This window comes from Felis catus, chromosome C1, assembly GCF_018350175.1.
Source record: "Felis catus isolate Fca126 chromosome C1, F.catus_Fca126_mat1.0, whole genome shotgun sequence".
Classification (NCBI taxonomy): domain Eukaryota; kingdom Metazoa; phylum Chordata; class Mammalia; order Carnivora; family Felidae; genus Felis; species Felis catus.
In genome coordinates this window covers 79,686,905-79,710,144 of record NC_058375.1, presented here as the reverse complement: position 1 = coordinate 79,710,144, position 23,240 = coordinate 79,686,905, and the positions used below count along the sequence as shown (strand labels likewise).

Sequence of the window (23,240 nt, the reverse complement as noted above, 5' to 3'; positions counted from 1 at the left end):
CAAATAAAAAGTTACCAAAAAGGTGAAGAGGGACTGCCCTAGTTCTCTGAAGGTTGGGCCTTATGGTGGCCACACTTGATTCCAGGCAGAGAAAGATGCTCTCCTCAGGAAAAGTGGCTTCAACCTCTCTGGAGCCCTGTCTCCTGGGCTGACCAAAGTGGCTGCACCCAAAGCCTACCTGATAACAGAATTGCCTGAGGTACAAGATGGCCTTTGATCTAAATGTTTTGAGGGGAGTTAATGTAGTTAATGCCAGTCTGTGAAGGAGGGACGGCGTACCTAGCTGAATGCAGCATAGAGCTCAAGGCTCCACATCTCAGGAGGCGCGAGGGACACAGGGAACATTCCTGGGCCTGTGAAATATAGAAAAGGCATGCAATTTGGGGCAGATGGAACCAACCACCTACAGCCTTGGGCAATCCTAGAAGGTAAAGACTTCTAGAATCTGAATGGGCAGGGAAAACGTTAACAGTAAACACATACTATAAGGAGCAGCCATAAAAAAGGATGTTGTGTAGGAAAAAAAAAAAAAAACCACCTGGAAAGGGTGTAGACCAGTGTGCATTAGAATCACCTGGAGGGTACCCCAGAATTCTGATTCACTTAGGCCTGGGATGGGGATTTAGAATTTACATTTCTAATAGAGTCCCAGGGGCTGCCAGTCTGAACCACAATTTGAGTTGCAGTGATGTAGTAGATGATTGTGTCCAGCCCACCTTAGAGTAGCCATGGCTGTTAGGGACATGTGGGAGCCACAATTAAAGAGTTCTAACAGGTCCAAGGGTGACTGGGGTCACTTCTGGCTGGACCATGGGGTTTACAGACAGTATCATGGATGAAATAACACTTAAGTTAGGTTTCAGAAAAGGAAGGCCTTCTAGGGAGAGGGAATGCACACAAGCCAAGATCAGTCCAGTCCAAGTTCATGACTTGAATTCCCTGGGAATTAATGGGCGAAAAGACAGAGGTGGGGGGGGGGGGGGGTCTGAGCACCAGCTCAGGAGCTTGAACTGTTGGGAGCCAGTTGGAGCCTCTGATAGGAGATGTGGCAGAGGCAGGGCTTTCAGAAGATTGACCAGGCAGAGATCTGCTCGAGGACGGAGTAGGAAAAGAGGGGGTTGGAGACAGGGAAACCAGATAGGGGTCTCAGCGATAGGCTCCATGGGAGATAAGGACCTGAGGTAAAGACATGGCAGTGAGTGTGGAAAACAAGAGTGTTTAAGCATTATAGCTAAAGGGGTGGGGGGTGGGGGTGGGAATTGAGTTACACAAAGAATCCATTTGTTCTCTTAGGCATTTGGCCTGGAGTTACCACCGAAATTGATATGAAGCATTCATGTTTGCAAAGATATTTTTAAAAATCCGTTCAGTATATATAAAGGATGTTCAGAACTGAAAATTAAGTGTGAGGTTTCACATGAACATCTTCAATAGTCTTCCAGGCAGGAAGTGGGCAGATGGAGACAGTGATGTGCTAGTAAATATTTAACAACTGACAGGGATTGCCAGAGAACCCTGATTGATAGCATTTGTCAATTTCCATGCTGTAGGATTCTCCCAGAATGACCAATTTCAGGCAGCCAACATGATGTCAGCTAGCTTGCAAAATTCCAAAAAAGAGAGCAGTTGACTCTTGGGAGCTAGAATGAGCTCGCCCTGACACACTCCTGAACGGAGACAAAATACCAGGAAATGGAGAGAGCCCCTAAGGCAACAAAGCGGGTAAGTCACTTTTCAGCATTATTTCGAGGACCCAGAGAGGCCCACAGACCTGGTGGCTTTGAGCAGTAAGCACTGAGCCTCACATAACTGCAGGTCTCCCCAAAGAATGGCAAATAGGAGAGGCAGGATTTGTTCCAGGGCTCCCAATGCTAATAGCATCATTTCACAAGAGAGGAGGAGCATAAAGGAAAGCCTCTTACACTAAGAGGAAGGAGAGTCAGTTACAGTCTGTGCTACTTAATAGCCATGTGCTTATCTGCCCTGAGCCTCAGGCCTTTGCCTTTAAAATGAGGACAGTACCTGTACTAATAATGTCCCCAGCAGGATAGCCCAGAAGCATTCAACGCTTGTCAGAACTTCACCCCCAACCCCCTGCAACAAAGATATTCCAGATAACTTCCCTCCCACCCTGTGCTTATGCTGGCCCAGACCCTGTGTCTGCCCAGCATGATCCATCCTCCCATCTGAGGAGTATCCCAGGCATGTGGGGCTACGTCCTGGGAGCCATGTACGCCTGTCAGCCAGTTGGAGAGAGAGAGACAGAGGTGAGCGGCTGTCTGTAGGCATTCTCCACCTCACTCTGATCCCTCCTGAGCTGAACTTCATGCCCTTGGATTCTAATGTTTTTCTGGTCATTTTTTTCCTTTGGCTTAAAACTGAGATTCTGTTACCTGTAATCCAAAGAACTTGAGACACCTTAATTATCTTCCTTTTAAAATTCTATAGACAAAAGACTGGGAATCAGATCTAGGTTTTGACCTTGGACAAGTGACTGAGCCTCTCTGGGTCTCGATTTCTTGTCTATAGAATGAACAGATAAATGAATGTAAGGGAATTCCAGCTCTACAGTACAGCTCTATGCCGTGTATCTTTATCCTAATGTGGGGTGTATTATAGCAAAATGCCCACCCTGTTTCATTAGCCACAAATGGGTTTGTTTTGAAGTCCAGGGACCTTCGTATTTGGACCGGGCTGAGTGACTCCCTGACCAATCCTATCTGGGCCCAAAACATGGGTGAGAGCCCAGTGAGCTCAGCCCTGGTGGTTGTAGAGGGTCCTAGGGTCCTAGGACCTGTGGAGGACGGTGGAAGTCTGCTGGATGCCGGCATGGAGGAGGCTGATGCTGTAGGTTGGTGAGATTTTTAGTAATATGTTTGAAGCCAGGCAGAATCCTAGGGTTCCTGACCCTGACATCAGATTGGGCTGGCCTGGACCAGTGGCCTGCATCTGAGACAGGGAGGGGACAGGGGAGAGGTGGGCACTTCAGATCAGGCATAACCATAACCGCCTTGAGTATTCCTCCCCTGGAGATAATTTGTGCCCCCAGGAGAAATTTGTGGGGTCCATCTTTAAAAGTTATTTTTGGGGGCTCCTGGGTGCCTCAGTTGGCTCAGTTGGTTAAGTGACTGACTCTTGGTCTTGGCTGAGGTCATGATCTCATGGTTCGAGAGTTCAAGTCCCACATTGGGCTCTGCGCTGACAGTGTAGACCCTGCTTGGAATTCTCTCTCCCTCTCTTTCTCTGTTCCTCCCCAGCTCAGTCTCACTAGCTCTCTCTCTCTCTCAAAATAAATTAAAAAAAAAAAGATGTATATATGTATAAGTTACAAGAAAATAAAATAATTTGTTATCCAAAGACCCAGCAATGACTTCAACACCAGTTGGCTTTATATCCCTCTAACTTTTTGCAGGCCATTATGTTCCACAGTCTTATAAACTGCTTATGAGAAATTCCACATTAAAGATTTCAAGTAGTAATGTATGCAAATGGTTTAAAATCAAATAATACCAAAGACCTTATATGCAAAACGAGAGTCACCTGCTCCCCCCTTCCCCCCCCCCCCCCAGTCTCACTCTCCTGGGACAAATTTTAAATATTCCTATTTCAAATTCATTTGTTGGTTACCTGCACATTTCTAAATAAGCTGCTCTTTGTTATTTAGCAACTTCAGTGTTTTCTGTTGACTTCCCACTGTGATATGTGAGGATCTGTTCACTGCTCTCCCACTCCTACTTCCTCCCCCCACTCTTCTAAATATAGTTAAGCCCCCATTCCCAAAGCTTCCTGGTCCCTGCAACTTCAAAGGACATAATTAACCCCCCACTTCCTGTCAACTATAGATAGTATCTCTTTACTCCTCACTTTGTAAGGTAAGGACATGGCACTCCTTCCTATCTTTCCTTCCACCTCCCAACATGTTCTAAAATTATCATTGCTGTTTACCTGGGTCTGAGCTTGATTCTAAGAGTTGAAGACCAAAAAATGATGTTCATCCCTTGTTGGCTATGTAAATACAGTTCATAGCAGATCAAAGTAGGAACTAGGTTTGTAGTACTTTTTTTATGGGGCCAATGTCTGTTCTCAAAAGAGAATGTTCTGGAACAAATTTATTTATTTTTTTACATTTCACCGATTTCCTTAATCTTATCCACACATCATGTTTTCCAGGCTTTCAATCATGCTATTTTTCTATTGGTTCTCTCTCTCTCCTTTCCACCTCCTCTCCAAAAATAAAGCAAACCAGAAAGCAAAGCCAGAACCCACTGCCTGTCGCTCTCTGTAGTTCCGTATGTTCCTGCTCCTGTTTCTCTTGGTCTGCGGCTGATTCCCTTTGTGGCTTTCAGTGAGTAGAGTCACTCTTCTCAGGACCCCCAGAGCCTCCTCTCTCTTCATTTCCTTTCTCATTTTGCTGGAGAATGTCCTCAGGTAACTCCCTGGGATAAACTATGCGTGAGGTAGAATTTAAAATACTCTGATACAGGGTGCCTGGGTGGCTCAGTTGGTTGGGTGACCAACTTCGGCTCAGGTCATGATCTCACAGTTTGTGAGTTCGAGCCCGGTGTCAGGCTCTGTGCTGATTGCTTGGAGCCTGGAACCTGCTTCGTTCGGATTCTACCTCTCTCTACCCCTCCCCTGCTCACACTCTGTGTCTCTCTGTCTCTCAATAATAAATAAACATTAAAAAAATTTTTTTAAATAAAATAAAATACTTTGATACTGCAAATACCTTTACTCAGCTTTCCCCTTGATTCATGAATTGGCTGTGTCTGCAATTCTAAGTCCAACATCAAATCCCTCAAAGGAGACTTGAGTTTTTTTCTCTTTGGAATCTTTTAGCATCCACTCCTTACTCCTGGTGTTCTGACAGCTTCTGGTGATTATGACCATGTGTGGATACTTTTTCATTTCTCTGTGCTGGGCTTTCACTGGGCCCTGACAGTCAAAGACATGCCCTTTGTCATTTTAGAAAATTATTTACTATTTTTATATTTATTTTTTCTCTTTGTGGAATTCCTCTTTTTTAAATTATTTTTTTAATGTTCATTTTTGAGAGTGCGTGAGAGAAACAGAGTGTGAGCGGGGGAGGGGCAGAGAGAGAGACACACACGGAATCCAAAGCAGGCTCCAGGCTCTGAGCTGTCAGCACAGAGCCCAACATGGGGCGCGAACTTACAAACCCTGAGATCATGACCTGAGCCGAAGTCCGGCGCTTAACGGCCTCAGACCCCCAAGCGCCCTTTGTGGAATTCCTCTTACTTAGATCTCAAACTTCTAGATCACCCCCTTCTTTCTTTTGGCTTTTCTGCCATATTTTGCATTTGTTTTAAAATCTTAAAATCTATACTTAGGAAATTTCTTCAACTTTATGTTCTAACCCTATTATTGTTAGTAGTAGCATTTTTTCTCAAACATATTTTGGATTTTAAAGAACTCTTTGTTTACTGATTGTTTATTCTTCATAGCACCTTCTCTTATTTTACCACTGTGATATTTGCCCAGTTGTTGCTGAGGTTTTCAAAAGTTTTTGTTTAATCCTCTTTTGTCCCATGATTCATCTCTATTTCCTCTAGAATCGTATTGGCCTGCTGATTCATTTTTTTCTTAATTTTTTTCTATTGCCAACTTTCCTCCCATATCTGTTTACTCTTGGTTCTTCATTCCTATTTAAGACTGAGGCATTAAGGAGCTGATGGGAGGTTGGAAGAGCCAAGGCAGAACTGGTCCGCTCCCAGGCTTCTCTCCAGGCAAAGCTGGCAGGAAGACAGGTGTTTGTTGTTGTTCTTGTTAGGGGTCCCTGAAGGCAGTAGTGTTGAAGGTTCCACTCTGGACTTCTAAACTCCCCATTGGCTGCCATAGTTCTCCCAGGAAGCCTGTACAATTTGTTCAGAAATGAGCCCTTCAGTGTTTGACCCAGAGAAAGTGATTGGCCCCGTCCAATCAGGGAGCAAAGGTGCCGGCTCCTGCATTAGGGAACTACAGTGGTTTTTCAGACCCATTTGCCATGTCTGCTGTCTGGAATCCTTTTCACTTGCAGGCTGAGGCATCTCTCAGGGTCTGTGGACTGACTTGAGCCCTCATTGGTTACAGTCCAGTCCCCCTGCTGTATTAGTCAATATTCACCCAACCCTTTCTGTTTCCAAGAAATTTGTTGAAATCTCTATTTTTTTTTAATATGAAATGTATTGTCAGAATGGTTTCCATACAACACCCAGTGCTCATCCCAAAAGGTGCCCTCCTCAATACCCATCACCCACCCCCATTAACCCTCAGTTTGTTCTCAGTTTTTAAGAGTCTCTTACACTTTGGCTCTCTCCCTCTCTAACCTCTTTTTTTTTTTTTCTTCCCCGCCCCCATAGACTTCTGTTAAGTTTCTCAGGATCCACATAAGAGTGAAAACATATCGTATCTGTCTTTCTCTGTATGACTTATTTCATTTAACATAATACTCTCCAGTTCCATCCACATTGCTACAAAGGGCCATATTTCATTCTTTCTCATCGTCAAGTAGTATTCCATTGTGTATATAAACCACAATTTCTTTATCCATTCGTCAGTTGATAGACGTTTAGGCTCTTTCCATAATTTAGCTGTTGTTGAAAGTACTGCTATAAACATTGGGGTACAAGTGCCCCTATGCATCAGCACTTCTGTATCCCTTGGGTAAATTCCTAGCAGTGCTACTGCTGGGTCATAGGGTAGGTCTATTTTTAATCTTTTGAGGAACCTCCACACTGTTTCCCAGAGCAGCTGCACCAGTTTGCATTCCCACCAACAGTGCAAGAGGGTTCCCGTTTCTCCACATCCTCTCCAGCATCTATAGTCTCCTGATTTGTTCATTTTAGCGTGAGGTGGTATCTGAGTGTGGTTTTGATTTGTATTTCCCTGATGAGGAGCGACGTTGAGCATCTTTTCATGTGCCTGTTGGCCATCTGGATGTCTTCTTTAGAGAAGTGTCTTTTCATGTTTTCTGCCCATTTCTTCACTGGATTATTTGTTTTTCGGGTATGGAGTTTGGTGAGCTCTTTATAGATTTTGGATACTAGCCCTTTGTCCGATATGTCATTTTCAAATATTTTTTCCCATTATGTTCATTGCCTTTTAGTTTTGCTGATTGTTTCCTTTGCTGTGCAGAAGCTATTTATCTTCATGAGGTCCCAATAGTTCATTTTTGCTTTTAATTGCCTTGCCCTTGGGGATGTGTCAAGTAAGAAATTGCTGCGGCTGAGGTCAGAGAGGTTTTTTTCCTGCTTTCTCCTCTAGGGTTTTGATGGTTTCCTGTCTCACATTCAGGTCCTTTATCCATTTTGAGTTTGTTTTTGTGAATGGTGTAAGAAAGTGGTCTAGTTTCATTCTTCTGCATGCTGCTGTCCAATTCTCCCAGCACCATTTGTTAAAGAGACTGTCTTTTTTCCATTGGATATTCTTTCCTGCTTTGTCAAAGATTACTTGGCCATACTTTTGTGGGTCTAGTTCTGGGGTTTCTATTCTATTCCATTGGTCTATGTGTCTGTTTTTGTGCCAGTACCATGCTGTCTTGATGACAGCTTTGTAGTAGAGGCTAAAGTCTGGGATTGTGATGCCTCCTGCTTTGATCTTCTTCTTCAAAATTCCTTTGGCTATTCGGGGCCTTTTGTGGTTCCATATGAATTTTAGGACTGCTTGTTCTAGCTTCGAGAAGAATGCTGGTGCAATTTTGATTGGGACTGCATTGAATGTGTAGATAGCTTTGGGTAGTATTGACATTTTAACAATGTTTATTCTTCCAATCCATGAGCATGGAATGTTTTTCCATTTCTTTATATCTTCTTCAATTTCCTTCATAAGCTTTCTATAGTTTTCAGCATACAGATCTTTTACATCTTTGGTTAGGTTTATTCCTAGGTATTTTATGCTTCTTGGTGCAATTGTGAATGGGATCAGTTTCTTTATTTGTCTTTCTGTTGCTTCATTATTAGTGTCTAAGAATGCAACTAATTTCTATACATTGATCTTGTATCCTGCAACTTTGCTAAATTCATGTATCAGTTCTAGCAGACTTTTGGTGGAGTCTATCGGATTTTCCATGTATAACATCATGTCATCTGCAAAAAGTGAAAGCTTAACTTCATCTTTGCCAATTTTGATGCTTTGATTTCCTTTTGTTGTCTGATTGCTGATGCTAGCACTTCCAACACTATGTTAAACAACAGCGGTGAGAGTGGACATCCCTGTCGTGTTCCTGATCTCAGGGGGAAAGCTCTCAGTTTTTCCCCATTGAGGATGATATTAGCTGTGGGCTTTTCATAAATGGCTTTTATGATGTTTAAGTATGTTCCTTCTATCCCAACTTTCTCGAGGGTTTTTATTAAGAAAGGATGTTGAATTTTGTCAAATGCCTTTTCTGCTTCGATTGACAGTATCATAAGGTTCTTATCTTTTCTTTTATTAATGTGATGTAATCACATCGATTGATTTGCGAATGTTGAACCAGCCCTGCAGCCCAGGAATGAATCCCACTTGATCATGGTGAATAATTCTTTTTATATGCTGTTGAATTCGATTTGCTAGTATCTTATTGAGAATTTTTGCATCCATATTCATCAGGGATATTGGCCTGTAGTTCTCTTTTTTTTACTGGGTCTCTGTCTGGTTTAGGAATCAAAGTACTGCTGGCTTCACAGAATGAGTCTGGAAGTTTTCCTTCCCTTTCTATTTTTTGGAATAGCTTGAGAAGGATAGGTATTATTTCTGCTTTAAATGTCTGGTAGAATTCCCCAGGGAAGCCATCTGGTCCTGGACTCTTATTTGTTGGGAGATTTTTGATAACTGCTTCAATTTCTTCACTGGTTATGGGTCTGTTCAAGATTTCTGTGTCTTCCTGTTTGAGTTTTGGAAGTGTGTGGGTGTTTAGGAATTTGTCCATTTCTTCCAGGTTGTCCAGTTTGTTGGCATATAATTTTTCATAGTATTCCCTGATAATTGTTTGTATCTCTGAGGGATTGGTTGTAATAATTCCATTTTCATTCATGATTTTATCTATTTGGGTCATCTCCCTTTTCTTTTTGAGAAGCCTGGCTAGAGGTTTATCAATTTTGTTTATTTTTTCAAAAAACCAACTCTTGTTTTCATTGATCTGCTCTACAGTTTTTTTAGATTCTGTATTGTTTATTTCTGCTCTGATCTTTATTATTTCTCTTCTTCTGCTGGGTTTGGGGTGTCTTTGCTGTTCTGCTTCTATTTCCTTTAGCCGTGCTGTTAGATTTTGTATTGGGGATTTTTCTTGTTTCTTGAGATAGTCCTGGATTGCAATGTATTTTCCTCTCAGGACTGCCTTTGCTGCATCCCAAGCATTTGGATTGTTGTATTTTCATTTTCATTTGTTTCCATATATTTTTTAATTTCTTCTCTAATTGCCTGGTTGACCCATTCATTCTTTAGGAGGGTGTTCTTTAACCTCCATGCTTTTGGAGGTTTTCCAGACTTTTTCCTGTGGTTGATTTCAAGCTTCATAGCATTGTGGTCTGAAAGTATGCATGGTATGATCTCAGTTCTTGTATACTTATGAAGGGCTGTTTTGTGACCCAGTATGTGATCTATCTTGGAGAATGTTCCATGTGCACTCGAGAAGAAAGTATATTCTGTTGCTTTGGGATGCAGAGTTCTAAATATATCTGTCAAGTCCATCTGATCCAGTGTATCATTCAGGGCCCTTTTTTCTTTATTGATCCTGTGTCTAGATGATCTATCCATTGTTGTAAGTGGAGTATTAAAGTCCCCTGCAATTACCACATTCTTATCAATAAGGTTGCCTATGTTTGTGATTAATTGTTTTATATATTTGGGGGCTCCCATATTTGGCACATAGACATTTATAATTGTTAGCTCTTCCTGATGGATAGACACTGTAATTATTATATAATGGCCTTCTTCATCTCTTGTTACAGCCTTTAATTTAAAGTCTAGTTTGTCTGATATAAGTATGGCTACTCCAGCTTTCTTTTGACTTCCAGTAGCATGATAGATAGTTCTCTATCTCCTCACTTTCAATCTGAAGGTGTCCTCAGGTCTAAAATGAGTCTCTTGTAGACAGCAAATAGATGGGTCTTGTTTTTTTTATCCATTCTGATACCCTATGTCTTTTGGTTGAGCATTTAGTCCATTTACATTCAGTGTTATTGTAGAAAGATATGGGTTTAGAGTCATTGTGATGTCTGTAGGTTTCATGCTTGTAGTGATGTCTCTGGTACCTTGTCTCACAGGACCCCCTTAGGATCTCTTGTAGGGCTGGTTTAGTGGTGACGAATTCCTTCAGTTTTTGTTTGTTTGGGAAGACCTTTATCTCTCCTTCTATTCTAAATGACAGACTTGCTGGATAAAGGATTCTCGGCTGCATATTTTTTCTGTTCATCACATTGAAGATTTCCTGCCATTCCTTTCTGGCCTGCCAAGTTTCAGTAGATAAATCCGTCACTAGTCTTATCAGTCTCCCTTTATATGTTAGAGCATGTTTATCCCTAGCTGCTTTCAGAATTTTCTCTTTATCCTTGTATTTTGCCAGTTTGACTATGATATGTTGTGCAGAAGATCGATTCAAGTTACATCTGAAGGGAGTTCTCTGTGCCTCTTGGATTTCAGTGCCTTTTTCCTTCCCCAGATCTGGGAAGTTCTCAGCTATGATTTCTTCAAGTACACCTTCAGCACCTTTCCCTCTCTTTTCCTCCTCTGGAATCCCAGTTATGCGTATGTTATTACGCTTAATTGTGTCACTTAGTTCTCTAATCCTCCCTTCATACTCCTGGATTTTTTTTTTTATCTCTCTTTTTCTCAGCTTCCTCTTTTTCCATAATTTTATTTCTAATTCACCTATTCTCTCCTCTGCCTCTTCAGTCTGAGCTGTGGCTGCCTCCATTTTATTTTGCAGCTCATTTGTAGCATTTTTAGCTCCTCCTGACTGTTTCTTAGTCCCTTAATCTCTGTAGTAATAGATTCTCTGCTGTCCTCTATACTTTTTTCAAGCCCAGTGATTAATTTTATGACTATTATTTTAAATTCATTTTCTGTTACATTGCTTAAATCGTTTTTGATCAGTTCTTTAGGTGTTGCTACTTCCTGGAGTTTCTTTTGAGGAGAATTCTTCCGTTTTGTCATTTTGGATAGTCCCTGGGGTGGCCTGGGACTTCAGGGCTCTTCCTCTGTGCTGTCTGGAGTAACTTGCATTGGTGGGCAGGGCCGCAGTCAGACCTGATGTCTGCCCCCAGCCCACCGCTGGGGCCACAGTCAGACTGGTGTGTACCTTATCTTCCCCTCTCCCAGGGGCAAGACTCACTGTGGAGTGGTGTGGCCCCTGTCTGGGCTACTTGCACACTGCCAAGCTTGTGTGCTGCTTTGATGGGATCTGGCGTATTAGCCAGGGTGGATCCACAAGGTGCACAGGGGCGGGAGGGGCAGACTCAGCTCGCTTTGCCTTTGGTGGTCCGCTTAGGGAGGGGCCCTGCGGTACTGGAGGGAGGCAGACCCGTCAGAGGGATGGATCCGCAGAAGCACAGCGTTGGGTGTTTGCGCGTTGCAAGCAAGTTCCCTAATGGGAACTGGTTCCCTTTGGGATTTTGGCTGGGGGATGGGCGAGGGAGATGGCGCTTTCCAGCACCTTTGTTCCCCGCCAAGCTGAGCTCTGTCCTCTGGAGCTCAACAACTCTCCCTCCCGTTGTCTTCTAGCCCTCCCGCTCTTGGAGCAGAGCTGTTGACTTATAACATTCCAGATGTTAAGTCCTGCTGGCTGTCAGAACACACTCCATCCGGCCCCTCTGCTTTTGCAAGCCAGATTTGGGGGCTCTGCCTTGCCGGGTAGGCTGGCTGCCTTTCCACTGCCCTGGCTCCCTCCTGCCAGTCCGTGTAGCGTGCACCGCCTCTCCGCCCTTCCTACCCTCTTCCGTGGGCCTCTCGTCTATGGAGAGTCCATTCTGCTAGTCTTCTGGCAGTTTTCTGGGTTATTTAGGTAGATGTGGGTGGAATCTAAGTGGTCAGCAGGACGTGGTGAGCCCAGAGTCCTCCTACGCTGCCATCTTCCTCCAGTCTCCCCGAAATCTCTGACTATTGATGGCCCCTGTCTCTGTTTATTGTGGGTCTATGCCATTTTAACCCACTTACTGTTATTTTAATGGTGGAAGTTGAGAAGGTAAATACCTATGCTAAGTCTTTAACCTGAACTGGAAGGCTGAAATATCCCTTTAAATTGCCATGTGGTAATCCATAACAGGGTTATACATACCTTAAATTGTAGCAAATGTATAAGCAATATTGTAATGTAGATCCAGATAGCTAAATCTTTGTATACAGCCCTGATTATTTATTTAAATTGTGAGAATTGCTGCTTCAAAATGCAAGCACCTATTTTGTTTTTAATGTCTATTTAGTTTTGAGACACAGAGAGACAGAGAGCAAGCAGGGGAGGGGCAGAGAGAGAGGGAGACACAGAATCCAAAGCAGGCTCCAGGCTCTAAGCTGTCAGTGCAGAGCCTGACGTGGGGCTCCAACTCATGAGCCATGAAATCATGACCTGAGCCAAAGTTGGACATTTAGCCAACTGAGCATCCCAAACACCTATTTTTAAAAAAATCAAATTAAACATACATTTACTTTAGAGCCTAGCAATTCCACTCTGAGGCATATACTTCAGAGAAATGAAAGCATATTCCCATACAAAGACCTGTCCGTAAATATTCATAACAATTTGATGCTATACAAAATGGCTCAAAACTAGAAGTAATCCAAATGTCCATCATCTGAGGAATGAATAAACTGCTATGTATTTATACAATAGAACACTATTCATAAATAAGAGGGAACAGATGACCAATCCATAACAATATGAATGAATCATAGAAACATGCTGAGTGAGGGGCATCTAGGTGGCTTAGTCAGTTAGGCATCTAACTCTTGATTTCAGCTCAGGTCATGATCTCACAGTTTGTGAGTTCACGCCCCTCATTGGCCTCTTGCTAACAGCACGGAGCCTGCTTGGGATTCTCTCTCTCCCTCTCTCTCTTTCTGCCCCTCCCCCACTTGTGATCTCTTTCTCTCTTACACACAAAATAAATCAATTAAGAAAAAACGAAAGCAAGAGTGGTACCTGGGTGGCTCAGTTGGTTATGTGTCTGACTTCAGCTCAGGTCATGATCTCACGGTTTGTGGGTTCGAGCCCTGCGTCAGGCTCTGTGCTGACAGCTCAGAGCCTGGAGTCTGCTTCAGATTCTGTCTCACTCTCTCTCTGCCCTTCCCCTGCTTATGTTTCTCTCTCTCTCTCTCTCTCTCTCTCTCTCTGTCTTTCTCTCTCTTTCTCTCTCTTTCTCTCTCTCAAAAACAAATAAACATAAAAAAAAATTTAAAAAAACATGCTGAGTAAAAGAAGCTAGATACAGGAAAGAACATTACATTTTCTTCTAACTTCTATGAAATCTAGAGTAGACAAAAATAATCTCTAGTGAGGAAAGCAGATTAATGGTTGTCTGGGGTAGAAGGGACAGAAATCTTGTTGGGGTGATGTAAATATTCCATATCCTGATTGAGGTGGTGTTTGTAGGTGTGTGTATTTTTATCAAAACTCACCAAACAAAAGTGTATGCTTAAAATAGGTGCATTTTTGTGTACAAATATTACCCCCACAAAGATTTTTAAAGTACTAGTATTGTATTTTAAAAGAATCCTTACAGTTTTTATTATATTTCTTATTACATTTTCTTAATACACTGCCATCACCAAAATATAAAAACAGAAGAGAAACATTTCAGAGAAATTCATTAAAAAATTTTTTTAAAGATATTATTTTTAAGTAATCTCTACACCCGATGTGGGGCTCAAACTCACAACCCTGAGATCAAGAGTTGTACGTTCTGTTGACTGAGCCAATCAGGCGCCCCAGAGAAATTTATTTTAGAAAGTGAAATTTCCAGGGGCACCTGGGTGGCTCAGTTATGCCAACTGGTGATATCGGCTCAGGTCATGATCTCATAGTCCTGAGATGGAGCCCGAAGTCGGGTTTGATCTTACAATTTGAGATTGAGCCCCACGTTGGCCCTGCATCAAGCCCTGCACGTGAGCTCCCTTTATCATTCTCTAAAAAAAAAAAGGAATGAAATTTCCTCACAATCTCACACTGCCTCCCACTCCGACCCCACCCCATCCAGCCCCAAGTTACAACCACAGTGATTAGCTTGGTGTTTCAGCTTCCAGATCACCTGATAAAGATACCATCATATACCTGTAGGTATAATTTTTGTAGAAATGGGGTAATACTATATACATATTTTTGCAACTTGCATGTAACCTTTTGTGGCTTTTGTCCGATACAGATGGTCCAATTGCCTTCCCCAGCAATGAGTACCTAGCAAAGTGCCCTGCGCATAGTAGGCTTTTACGTGTTAGATTCTATATCTTCATTGGCTGGCAAGCATTTCCTTTTGCTTCAAGAGAAAATATTTAATGACATTTTCAGTTATCACTTTTACTAAAATCACATACTTTTTAACTTTTAGCTTAAGTTCTTGCAGCCTATTTCTACTACTGAAGAGAAGGCAGGTGCAGCTGGGGTCCTCGTTGGGACTGAGCAAGTGACTTGGTGAGGGGAAAAGGTGGTGAATGCCCAAAGAATGGGGTGATGGGGGACTGAGGCTCTGGTCTGCACAACTGTCTCTGACTTTATTTGATTTTTAAGTTTTCACCCACCATCTGTCTTGGATGATCCCTTCCCTGCACCTCTTGAAGCCTAATGCCAAGCCCATCATACCCAGTCACTGAGGAGGTAGGGCTTCTGCTGGCTGAGAAACAGCACACCTGGGGCCCCTGGGTGGCTCAGTCAGTTAAGCATCTGACTTCAGCTCAGGTTGTGATCTCAAGGTTCATGGGCTCAAGCCCTGTATTGGGCTCCGTGCTGACAGCTCAGAGCCTGGAACCTGCTTCAGATTCTGTGTCTCCCTCTCTTTCTGCCCTTCCCCTGCTCATGCTCTGTCTCTCTCTGTCTCTCAAAAATAAAGAAACATTAAAAAAAAAAATGACCCACCTGCTCTTCCCCTGACAGAGCCATGGGCTGTCTAAATGTTAAGCCATAAGCATTATCCTAATAATAACCCCAAGAAAATGTCTGAAAGCGTTACATGAGAGATGGGTGGATGTAAATTGGCACAGATAATCCTCTAGCGGGTGGTTTAAAAAATGCAGTTTCCCAGACCCCCTTCTAAGAAAGTTGGATATAGAGGGAGGGTAGTATGAGAACCTGTTCTGGGGAACACTTGTCCAGATGATAAATAGAAATGCTCTTCAAACTTGAAAAGGATTTGGACTGTACACTCAGATGTGGAAGGGTTACAGTGCCTTCTTCAGTCTGATTGTTAGGTTGAATTAGGGTTCAGTGTGTCCATTCCCCTCCACTACTTGTCTCATTGGGTTCTGCCTCAGCCTTGGAAATCTGGAAGAAAAACACCTTTTCCTTTTGACCCACAAAATTTTGCTTCTCTGCCATAGGAGATCCTGAATTGACCTTGGATCTCTTCCTTTACTCTTCCGGGAGTGTCTCTGGCTAATAGTTTGTTGTTTGAACCTGTTCCAGTTATCTATTGCTGTGTAAAAAAAACACCCAAATCTTAATGACTTAAAACAACAACATTGATTTACTTTGCCTATGAATCTGCAATTTGGGCATGCCTCAGCAGAGCTGGTTTGTCTCTGCTTGACATGGTTTCAGCTGGGGCTGCTTAAATTAGAGCTGGAGGACCTACTTTCGAGATGGTTTGCTCATATTGCTGGCGAGTTGGAGCTGGCCTTGGCGAGGAGCCCAGCTGGATGTGTGAACTGGGTGCTCTGGTTCTACTCAACATCGGCCTCCACAGGCTGCTTGGGCTCCCTCCTAGCATGGAGGCAGGGTGACAGAGTGACCATCTTCCGAGAGCAAGGCAGAAATGCATGGCATTTTTGTGACCCAGCTTCAAAAGTCCCATAGTATCACTTCCACCATACTGTTGCTTCAGGAAGTCATAACATCCTTCTCAGGTTCAGGAGAGGAAAAGGAGCCCCACCACTTGAAGGAATGTCAAGATTACATAATAAAAATAGCCTGTGAGATGGAAGGTACCAGTGCAGCTGTCTTTGGAAAATACAGTGAATAGACGCTGATTATTTTTGTTATGTTTCTAGGTTTTTCTGATGCCTGTTTAGTAAGTAATGATTGTTGGTTCAATTCTATCTCACTCATCCTCTCCACAACTCCGTGAGGTAGTTATTTACCTCTTCACACATCCAAATGCTACTCATATGCATGTTTGTTTTAGCTGGCATCTTATTTTGGAAATTGTGAATTTTTATGTGAGTGTCTGAACTTCTGGCTTCTCTTTACAACCAGGAGATTGAGTACATTCCAGGGCAAGCTTTCCTCATCTCAGCAACAGGCAGAAGGGGAGTAGTGGTGGCCCCCTTAGTAAAGGCTTGTCCTTAGTCTCTTTGCTACAGTCCCCACCACTCTCTATTACCCTTTACTCATTGCATTTTATGTCTCAGAAGCATTTGACTTTGAGGCTTTTCTGCTTTAGAAAAAATAGACCCAGATTCTATCATAGAAAAATAGCAAATAATAGTGATTTTTTTTTTTTAATTTTCAAAGCACTTTCTATAAAAAGCTACCTTTTGGGGTTTCTTTCTTTTTAAATCTGCTCTCTCTTTGGTGGATACTGGTAGGTCACCATTGCTTGTTTGAAGGGCATCTTCAGCTCTCTGCTCATTTAAATTTTTTTGGTAATGGTTTATTTTTGAGAGAGAGAGAAACAGAGTGAAAGTTGGGGAGGGGCAGAGAGAGAAGGAAACACAGACTCTGAAGCAGGCCCCAGGCTCCGAGCTGTCAGCACAGAGCTCGATGCGGGGCTCGAACCCACGCACTGTGAGATCATGACCTGAGCCAAAGTCAGACGCTTAACCAACTGAGCCACTCAGGTGCCCCAGGTCTCTACTCATTTAGAGACCAGGAATGAGTGATATGCCTCAGCTTCCAGAATGATCCCGCTGCTGAGTTCCAGCCTTACCCCTCCCAGACCAGCCCTCCTGGGAATCCCCACGATTGAGCAGAATTCCTCTTGAGACCTTGCATTTGCCATCTTCACTGCCTGAAAAACACTGGATCCACAGGACATGGAATTCTCAATAGGAGTAAGGGAAGCTCATACAGGGAGTATCAGTGTCAGTTTTCTACCACCACAACCTTGCCAAGAGCCAGGTCTGCACACAAAGACCTTCTCTCTGGAAGATAAGTGTCCAGTGTTCATGCTACTGTTGAGGATCAGTTCTGAATATTCCTGGTGGCTCAGACACAGAGTGTTCACTGTTGTCCTTTCAAGGGTTCTTGCTTTTGTTTCCAAAATGTCAGCAGATAACTGTAAGTGTTGATTAAACCGCCAGAAGAGCATTGCCTAAGGAGAGCCTTCCCTGCACAGTCTCTGTCTAGCCCTTCAGAAAAGCTCGGGCCTGCATGAAGACGGCAGCAGACTGGTGGGGCCAGCTGTGTCCACACCATGGAATCGAGGCACTTTCTTCCCCTTGTGGGCTGAACTTTTTTCTTTAGCTCTTGAATGCCACACAGGACTGCTCACCCTCCACATAGCAGGTGTTTAGGAATAGGAGAGGTGTGTGGCTTCACTCATCTATGAGGGTAGGCTCAGCCACCAGGCTAGAACGTTCTGTGGCAGGCAGTTCCCCACATTCACCTGCTCAATCACATTCCCCATCCTCTCCCATTAGTAACTCTGGTCCCAAGTTTTATGTTCTCAACCCATGTTGTTCATGATAGTTTTTACCATCTATTCTAGATAGCTGTTGGCTGCTTACCCCAAAGCTTAGTGGCCTAAAACAGGAACGATCTTCTTCTTCTTTTTTTTTTCCCTCACAAATCTGTAATTTGGGCAGGATTCTATAGGGAAAACTAATCTCTGCTTCACACCATCAGCTGGGGCAGCTCAACTGAGGGCTCTTGGATCTACTTCCAAAGCGATTCCTCAGCTGGCTGCTGGAGCTGGGGTGAGGCCTAGTCTTGCTTAAATCCACGTGGCCCTTTCCATGTGGCCCAGGCTTCCTCACAACATGGTGGCTGAGTTTCAAGGGTGAGCGTCCCAGGAGAGAAAACCAGGCAGAAGCTCTATCACCTTTTATGACCTAACCTCAGAAGTCTCATAGTGTCTATTAGTTGAAGTGGTCACAAAGCCCTACCTGAGTTCAAGGGGGAAGGGACACTGACTCCACCTTGAGTGAAGAGTGACAAGGTTCTGGAAGAGCATATGAAACCAGAGATTGCAGCCATGTTTGGGAAGTACAGTCTACTACACCATCTATGTAGGTACTCCTAGATAATAAACCATTTAACTTCACATGTTTTATTTTATTATTTTTTAAATCTTCATTTATTTTGAGAGAGAGAGAGAGAGAGCAAGTAAGGGAGGAACAGAGAGAGAGAGACACGCATAGAATCCAAAGCAAGCTCCAGGCTCTGAGCTGTCAGCACAGAGCCTGATACGGGGCTCAGACTCACAAACCATGAGATCATGACCTGAGCCAAAGTCAGATGCATAACCTACTGAGCCACCCAGGCACCCCTATGTTTTAAACTTTATAGAAACACTTATACTAAATCTATTCTTCTAAAACTTTATTTCCCCAACGTTTATAAGAGTAATTTTGATTTTTGGGAGAAGTTCATTCATTTTTAGAACTGTGTGATCTTTCCTTGCAATTATTTATAATTTAGATGTCCATTCACTTGCTGGATATTTATGTTTTACAGTCTTTTTTTTTTTTTTTTTTTTGCTCATGTGTTTATGCTTTTTGCTGTGTTGTGCAGTGTTGCTATGAACATTCTTGTAGAACTCTGCTGGTGCACAAGAGCCTAGAGGAGTGGTTCTCAAACAGGGGTGATTTTTAGAAATGTCAAGTTAGGGACAGCCAGCAGATGTCCCAGACATTTTTGATTTCCATGACTAGGTAGGGAGCATTGCTACTGACATCTGATGGGTAGAGGTCAGGCTGCTGCCAAATATCCTGCAATGCATGGGACAGTCCCCACAACACAGAACCATCTGGTCCAAGATGCCAGCCATGCTGAAGTTGAGAAACCCTAGCGTCAGGTATACATATATAAGAGTGGAAGTCCCAGGTGATAGGATATCTCGTATCTGTAGTTTCAGCTTTACTATATGATACTAAATAGTTTTCCCAAGTGACTGAACCAATTTACACTTTGCCAGAGTGGAATGCTCCACACCCTTTGATATTGCCATTCTTCTTAGCTTTTGCTAATTCATGTTTTCTTTCCTCTGAAATGCATGTTTGTATATTTTGCCCATCTTTTTAAAAATGGCTTTCCAAACTATTTTTTTTTTATTTTTTTTTTCAACGTTTATTTTATTTTTGGGACAGAGAGAGACAGAGCATGAACGGGGGAGGGGCAGAGAGAGAGGGAGACACAGAATCGGAAACAGGCTCCAGGCTCTGAGCCATCAGCCCAGAGCCCGATGCGGGGCTCGAACTCACGGACCGCGAGATCGTGACCTGAGCTGAAGTCAGACGCTTAACCGACTGCGCCACCCAGGCACCCCCCAAACTATTTTTTTTAAAGCTTATTTGTTTATTTTGAGAGAGTATGAGCAGGGGAGGGACAGAGAGAGGGAGAGAGAAAATCCCAAGTAGGCCCCGCGCTGGTAGCACAGAGCCCAACACAAGGCTGGAACCCATGACCCAAGCTGAAACCAAGAGTCAGACGCTCAGCTGACTGAGCCATTCAGGCACCCCTTGCTCATTTTTTATAGAATTGATTTATAGGAGTTCTTCATATATTCTGGACGCTAATCTTTTGTCAGTTGTAGGTGTTGCAAATATCTTTTTCCATTTCATGGCTTGTCTTATTTCTTTTTGTTCAATAGATTTTCTTACGTTTTCTGTAGTTAAATTAATCAGTCCTATAATAGCTCTTCCGGTTTGTGATTTGGGGGTATTATGGACTCCACTTTCTCTGCTGAGATTGGATTCTTTCCATGACCTCTCTACCCCTCTCCACCCAGGACTGGACTCTGCCATCTGTGGACTGGCCTCAAAATGAACTGACTTCTTGGGAACCACAGTGCCCTACAGTGTCAGCACTTCTGAAGTGTCCTTTAGATATCAGTCTGGCCAGGTTGGGCTCCAGTTTTCTATAGTATGTGGATAGTTTCATCTGGACTCATTTGGAACACTTGCCTTTAGGGTCCATAATATGGAGTGGAGCTAAAGATGCTGAGTAGTGCTCAGGACTGTTGCTGCTCACAGGAAGAGAGCCCCAAGATGAGCCTGCCTGTTCTGACCATGTATGTACCTTCAAGCCAGGCCTGCCTGCCCACTGCCCTTCAAAACTGACCACAATGGAGAGCCTTGGAGCTTGGCTCCATCCAGGGAAACCAAGGAGGACTTAACTTTGCTTCCCTTCCCTTCCCTTCTGGCTCCACCCAGGTCCTGGCCTTTGGTGCCCCTCCCTCTTGGGTCCCCCATCTTTAGACTTCACATTGGTCTGGGTTTTCTGGCTTTGATACTTGCCACATCTTGTAAGGGCTTTGGGTGAAACTCACCTTTGGCTCCAACAGCTCCAATCTGCCTCATGAAAGGCAGCATGCTTCCAGCTTATCCAGGCTCAAGTTTCCATGACCCAAACCCATGGATTTGGATAAAGTTAAAGAGATAAATGTCTAGGTATCCAGCCTGAATGGTCGCCAGGCCAGAGAGAAGATAAGTCTTAAAGTGGGGAATAAAGAGAAGGTGAAAGCAAGAATCAAAACAGTCAAACAACAGGATGAGATAGGAGGATAAGTAGGTAGAGCAAGGGGACTTGAGACCCAGAAATGTATATGGCGGAGAGCTGGTGTGAGGGACACTACAGCATATTAGTTAAGAGCAGTCTCTATAGACAGGTGAGGAACCCTCTAACCTTACTGGTGGCATGATCTCAGGCAGATTTTTCTCTGGGAGCCCTGTTTTTATCATCTGTGAAGTGGGGATAACATAATAACTTGCATGATAGTATGTAAAATATTTCCGTAGTATTTGGCATGAATAAAGTGTTCAAAATGGCAGCTGTTGTTCTCACTATTAGTCTGTGAACAGAATGCCAGCTGTCAAGTTCCTTATAGGTATATTGGCACAGGACAGGGGTCAGCAAACTGGGGCCCATGGGCCAAATCCAGCTCACTAGCTGTTTCTATAACGGCCCATTAACTAAGAATGTTTTTCACGTTTGTAAATAGTTGAAAAAATCAAAATAAAAGTAATATTTCATGATGTGTGAAAATTAACTGAAATTCAAATTTCAGTGTCCGTAAAGAAAGTTTTACTGAGACATAGCCATGCTATTTCCTTTGCATTGTCTTAGTTTCTGCCTCTCTGCAGAGAGTTTGCTGACCCCTGGCACAGACCCATCAGACTAGGGGCAAAAGCTTTAGTCAGCTGGGCCCTGCAGCACTGGGCTGTCTCCTCCACTCCACAGCCCAGTGCATGCTGGCAGCCTTTCCCTTCCTATAGGAAGTGCCTCAGTTGATACAATGCACTGATATCCAGATTCCTGAACGAGTCTGAGTCACTGAAGGATCATACGGGGGAGCCTGGACAGGACTGTTTTCAGATAAAATGAAATAAAATGTGCAAAAGCACTATGTAAATGTGAGGGATGGCATTACTCAGCAGATAAGGGTTAAGTGATATTCATTGCGGTTTCAGTATAATTTATTCTTGTTTGTATGTTTAATAATGTATGCATGACTCATTTTCTTTAAACAAAAAAAGTTTTATTAGCCAGAATGCTCTCATTTCTGACCAAACCATGTACATTTTTAAACCAAGTGAAATCATCCATAAAGCATGTCAAATCCACCCTCAAAAGGGAATTCTGAGCGTCCTCACCGTTTCTAGAGAAAATCCTGGCTCCCGCCATTTTGGTTTTGCTTTCTCTTTGCTTCCTGTTGGTCCATCTTTATTTTCTTTTGTGGTCTCTGTGCTTTGGACAGCTTGATTGCTGTGGGTGGCCAAGTAGGGAACAGATGAAGGTCACTGCATTTGAAGAAGCCAAGAAATTGTGAGGCCAGGGTTTTAAGAGACTCTTCAGCCAGATTCCCCAAGGTGGTTGTAAGTGCTGGAGTGGGAGGAACACTATGAGCCAATTCCTCAATAACTATTATGGGAGACCCAGGATTTGATAGGGGCATCGATGAGGAAAAGCACAGAGGAAAAGAGGCTTCAGAATCAGTGGATGTTGCAAAGCACCAGGAGAGTTAGGACAGCTGGTCCATTTGGGGTCCCCTGGATGTGGGACAATGAGCAGACTGCCCTGGAGAAGGTAGTAAAGGGAGGCTGGGAGGGGCCCTCACAGAGGATCAGAGAGCACTGGGGGGAAAGGTGGAGGTCCAGGGTGTGGGCCACAGGGGACCTACAGCGAAGGGCTGGAGGGAGTTCAGGAGCAGTAGGGGTGTGATATTAGTGGAAAGGATGGTGAAAACAATGTGAGGTTGAGAGCAGAGAAGGCATTGCCCTGCGGGGTTTGCCTTTAGGGTGGAGGCTGAGGGTGGCAGGAACCTGAGTCACCCCAGGATGAGTTGGCCCCAAATTCTGAATGAGACGCTGGGGTAGGGTGGTTCCTGTCCTGGGGCCAGGGGAGGAGGGAGAGGAGCCTGCAGGAGAAGCCTGGTGACACTGCAGGCTGGGAGATGGATAGCACAGCTGCCATAAGCCATTGCCTTGGTGGAAAAAGCTTTAGCAGAGTGCATGTACAGACATTGGTAAGTTTGTCCTCATTTCCTGGATGAATTCAATACTAAGCAGTTAAAAGGGCTGAAGGAGGAGGCTCAGGTTTCGAATGACATTCTGTTGGTATGACTAATACAACCCTGGGACACCCTTCCCCCGGGTATCTGTGCAGCACCCCGCTCTTCACCCAGGTTCCTCTCAAAGAGGGGCCTTCTCTGAGCCCTGCACCCAAACAGCCCTTCTTGTTACTTGCAATCATCTTACCCCGATTTCTTTTTCTTCTTCTTTTTTAACTATCTATCTATCTATCTATCTATCTATCTATCTATTTATTTATTTATTTATTTAAATTTAAATTCAAGTTAGTTAATGTACAATGTAGTCTTAACTTCAGGAGTAGAACCCAGTGATTCATCCCTAACATGTCACCCAGTGCTCATCCCAATAAGTGCCCTCCTTAATGCCCATCA

The 23,240-nt window shown here is 43.5% G+C and overlaps 1 long non-coding RNA gene across 1 annotated transcript in view; it reads left to right on the top strand.

Annotated features, from left to right (window-relative positions):
- The first annotated feature begins 1,288 nt into the window (after positions 1-1,288).
- The window catches only part of LOC123379701, a 30,321-nt gene continuing 8,369 nt past the window's right edge, over positions 1,289-23,240 (top strand). Inside the window, exon 1 of the long non-coding RNA XR_006584554.1 lies at positions 1,289-1,722. This is a non-coding gene — a long non-coding RNA (uncharacterized LOC123379701). The remainder of the gene's footprint in view (positions 1,723-23,240) is intronic.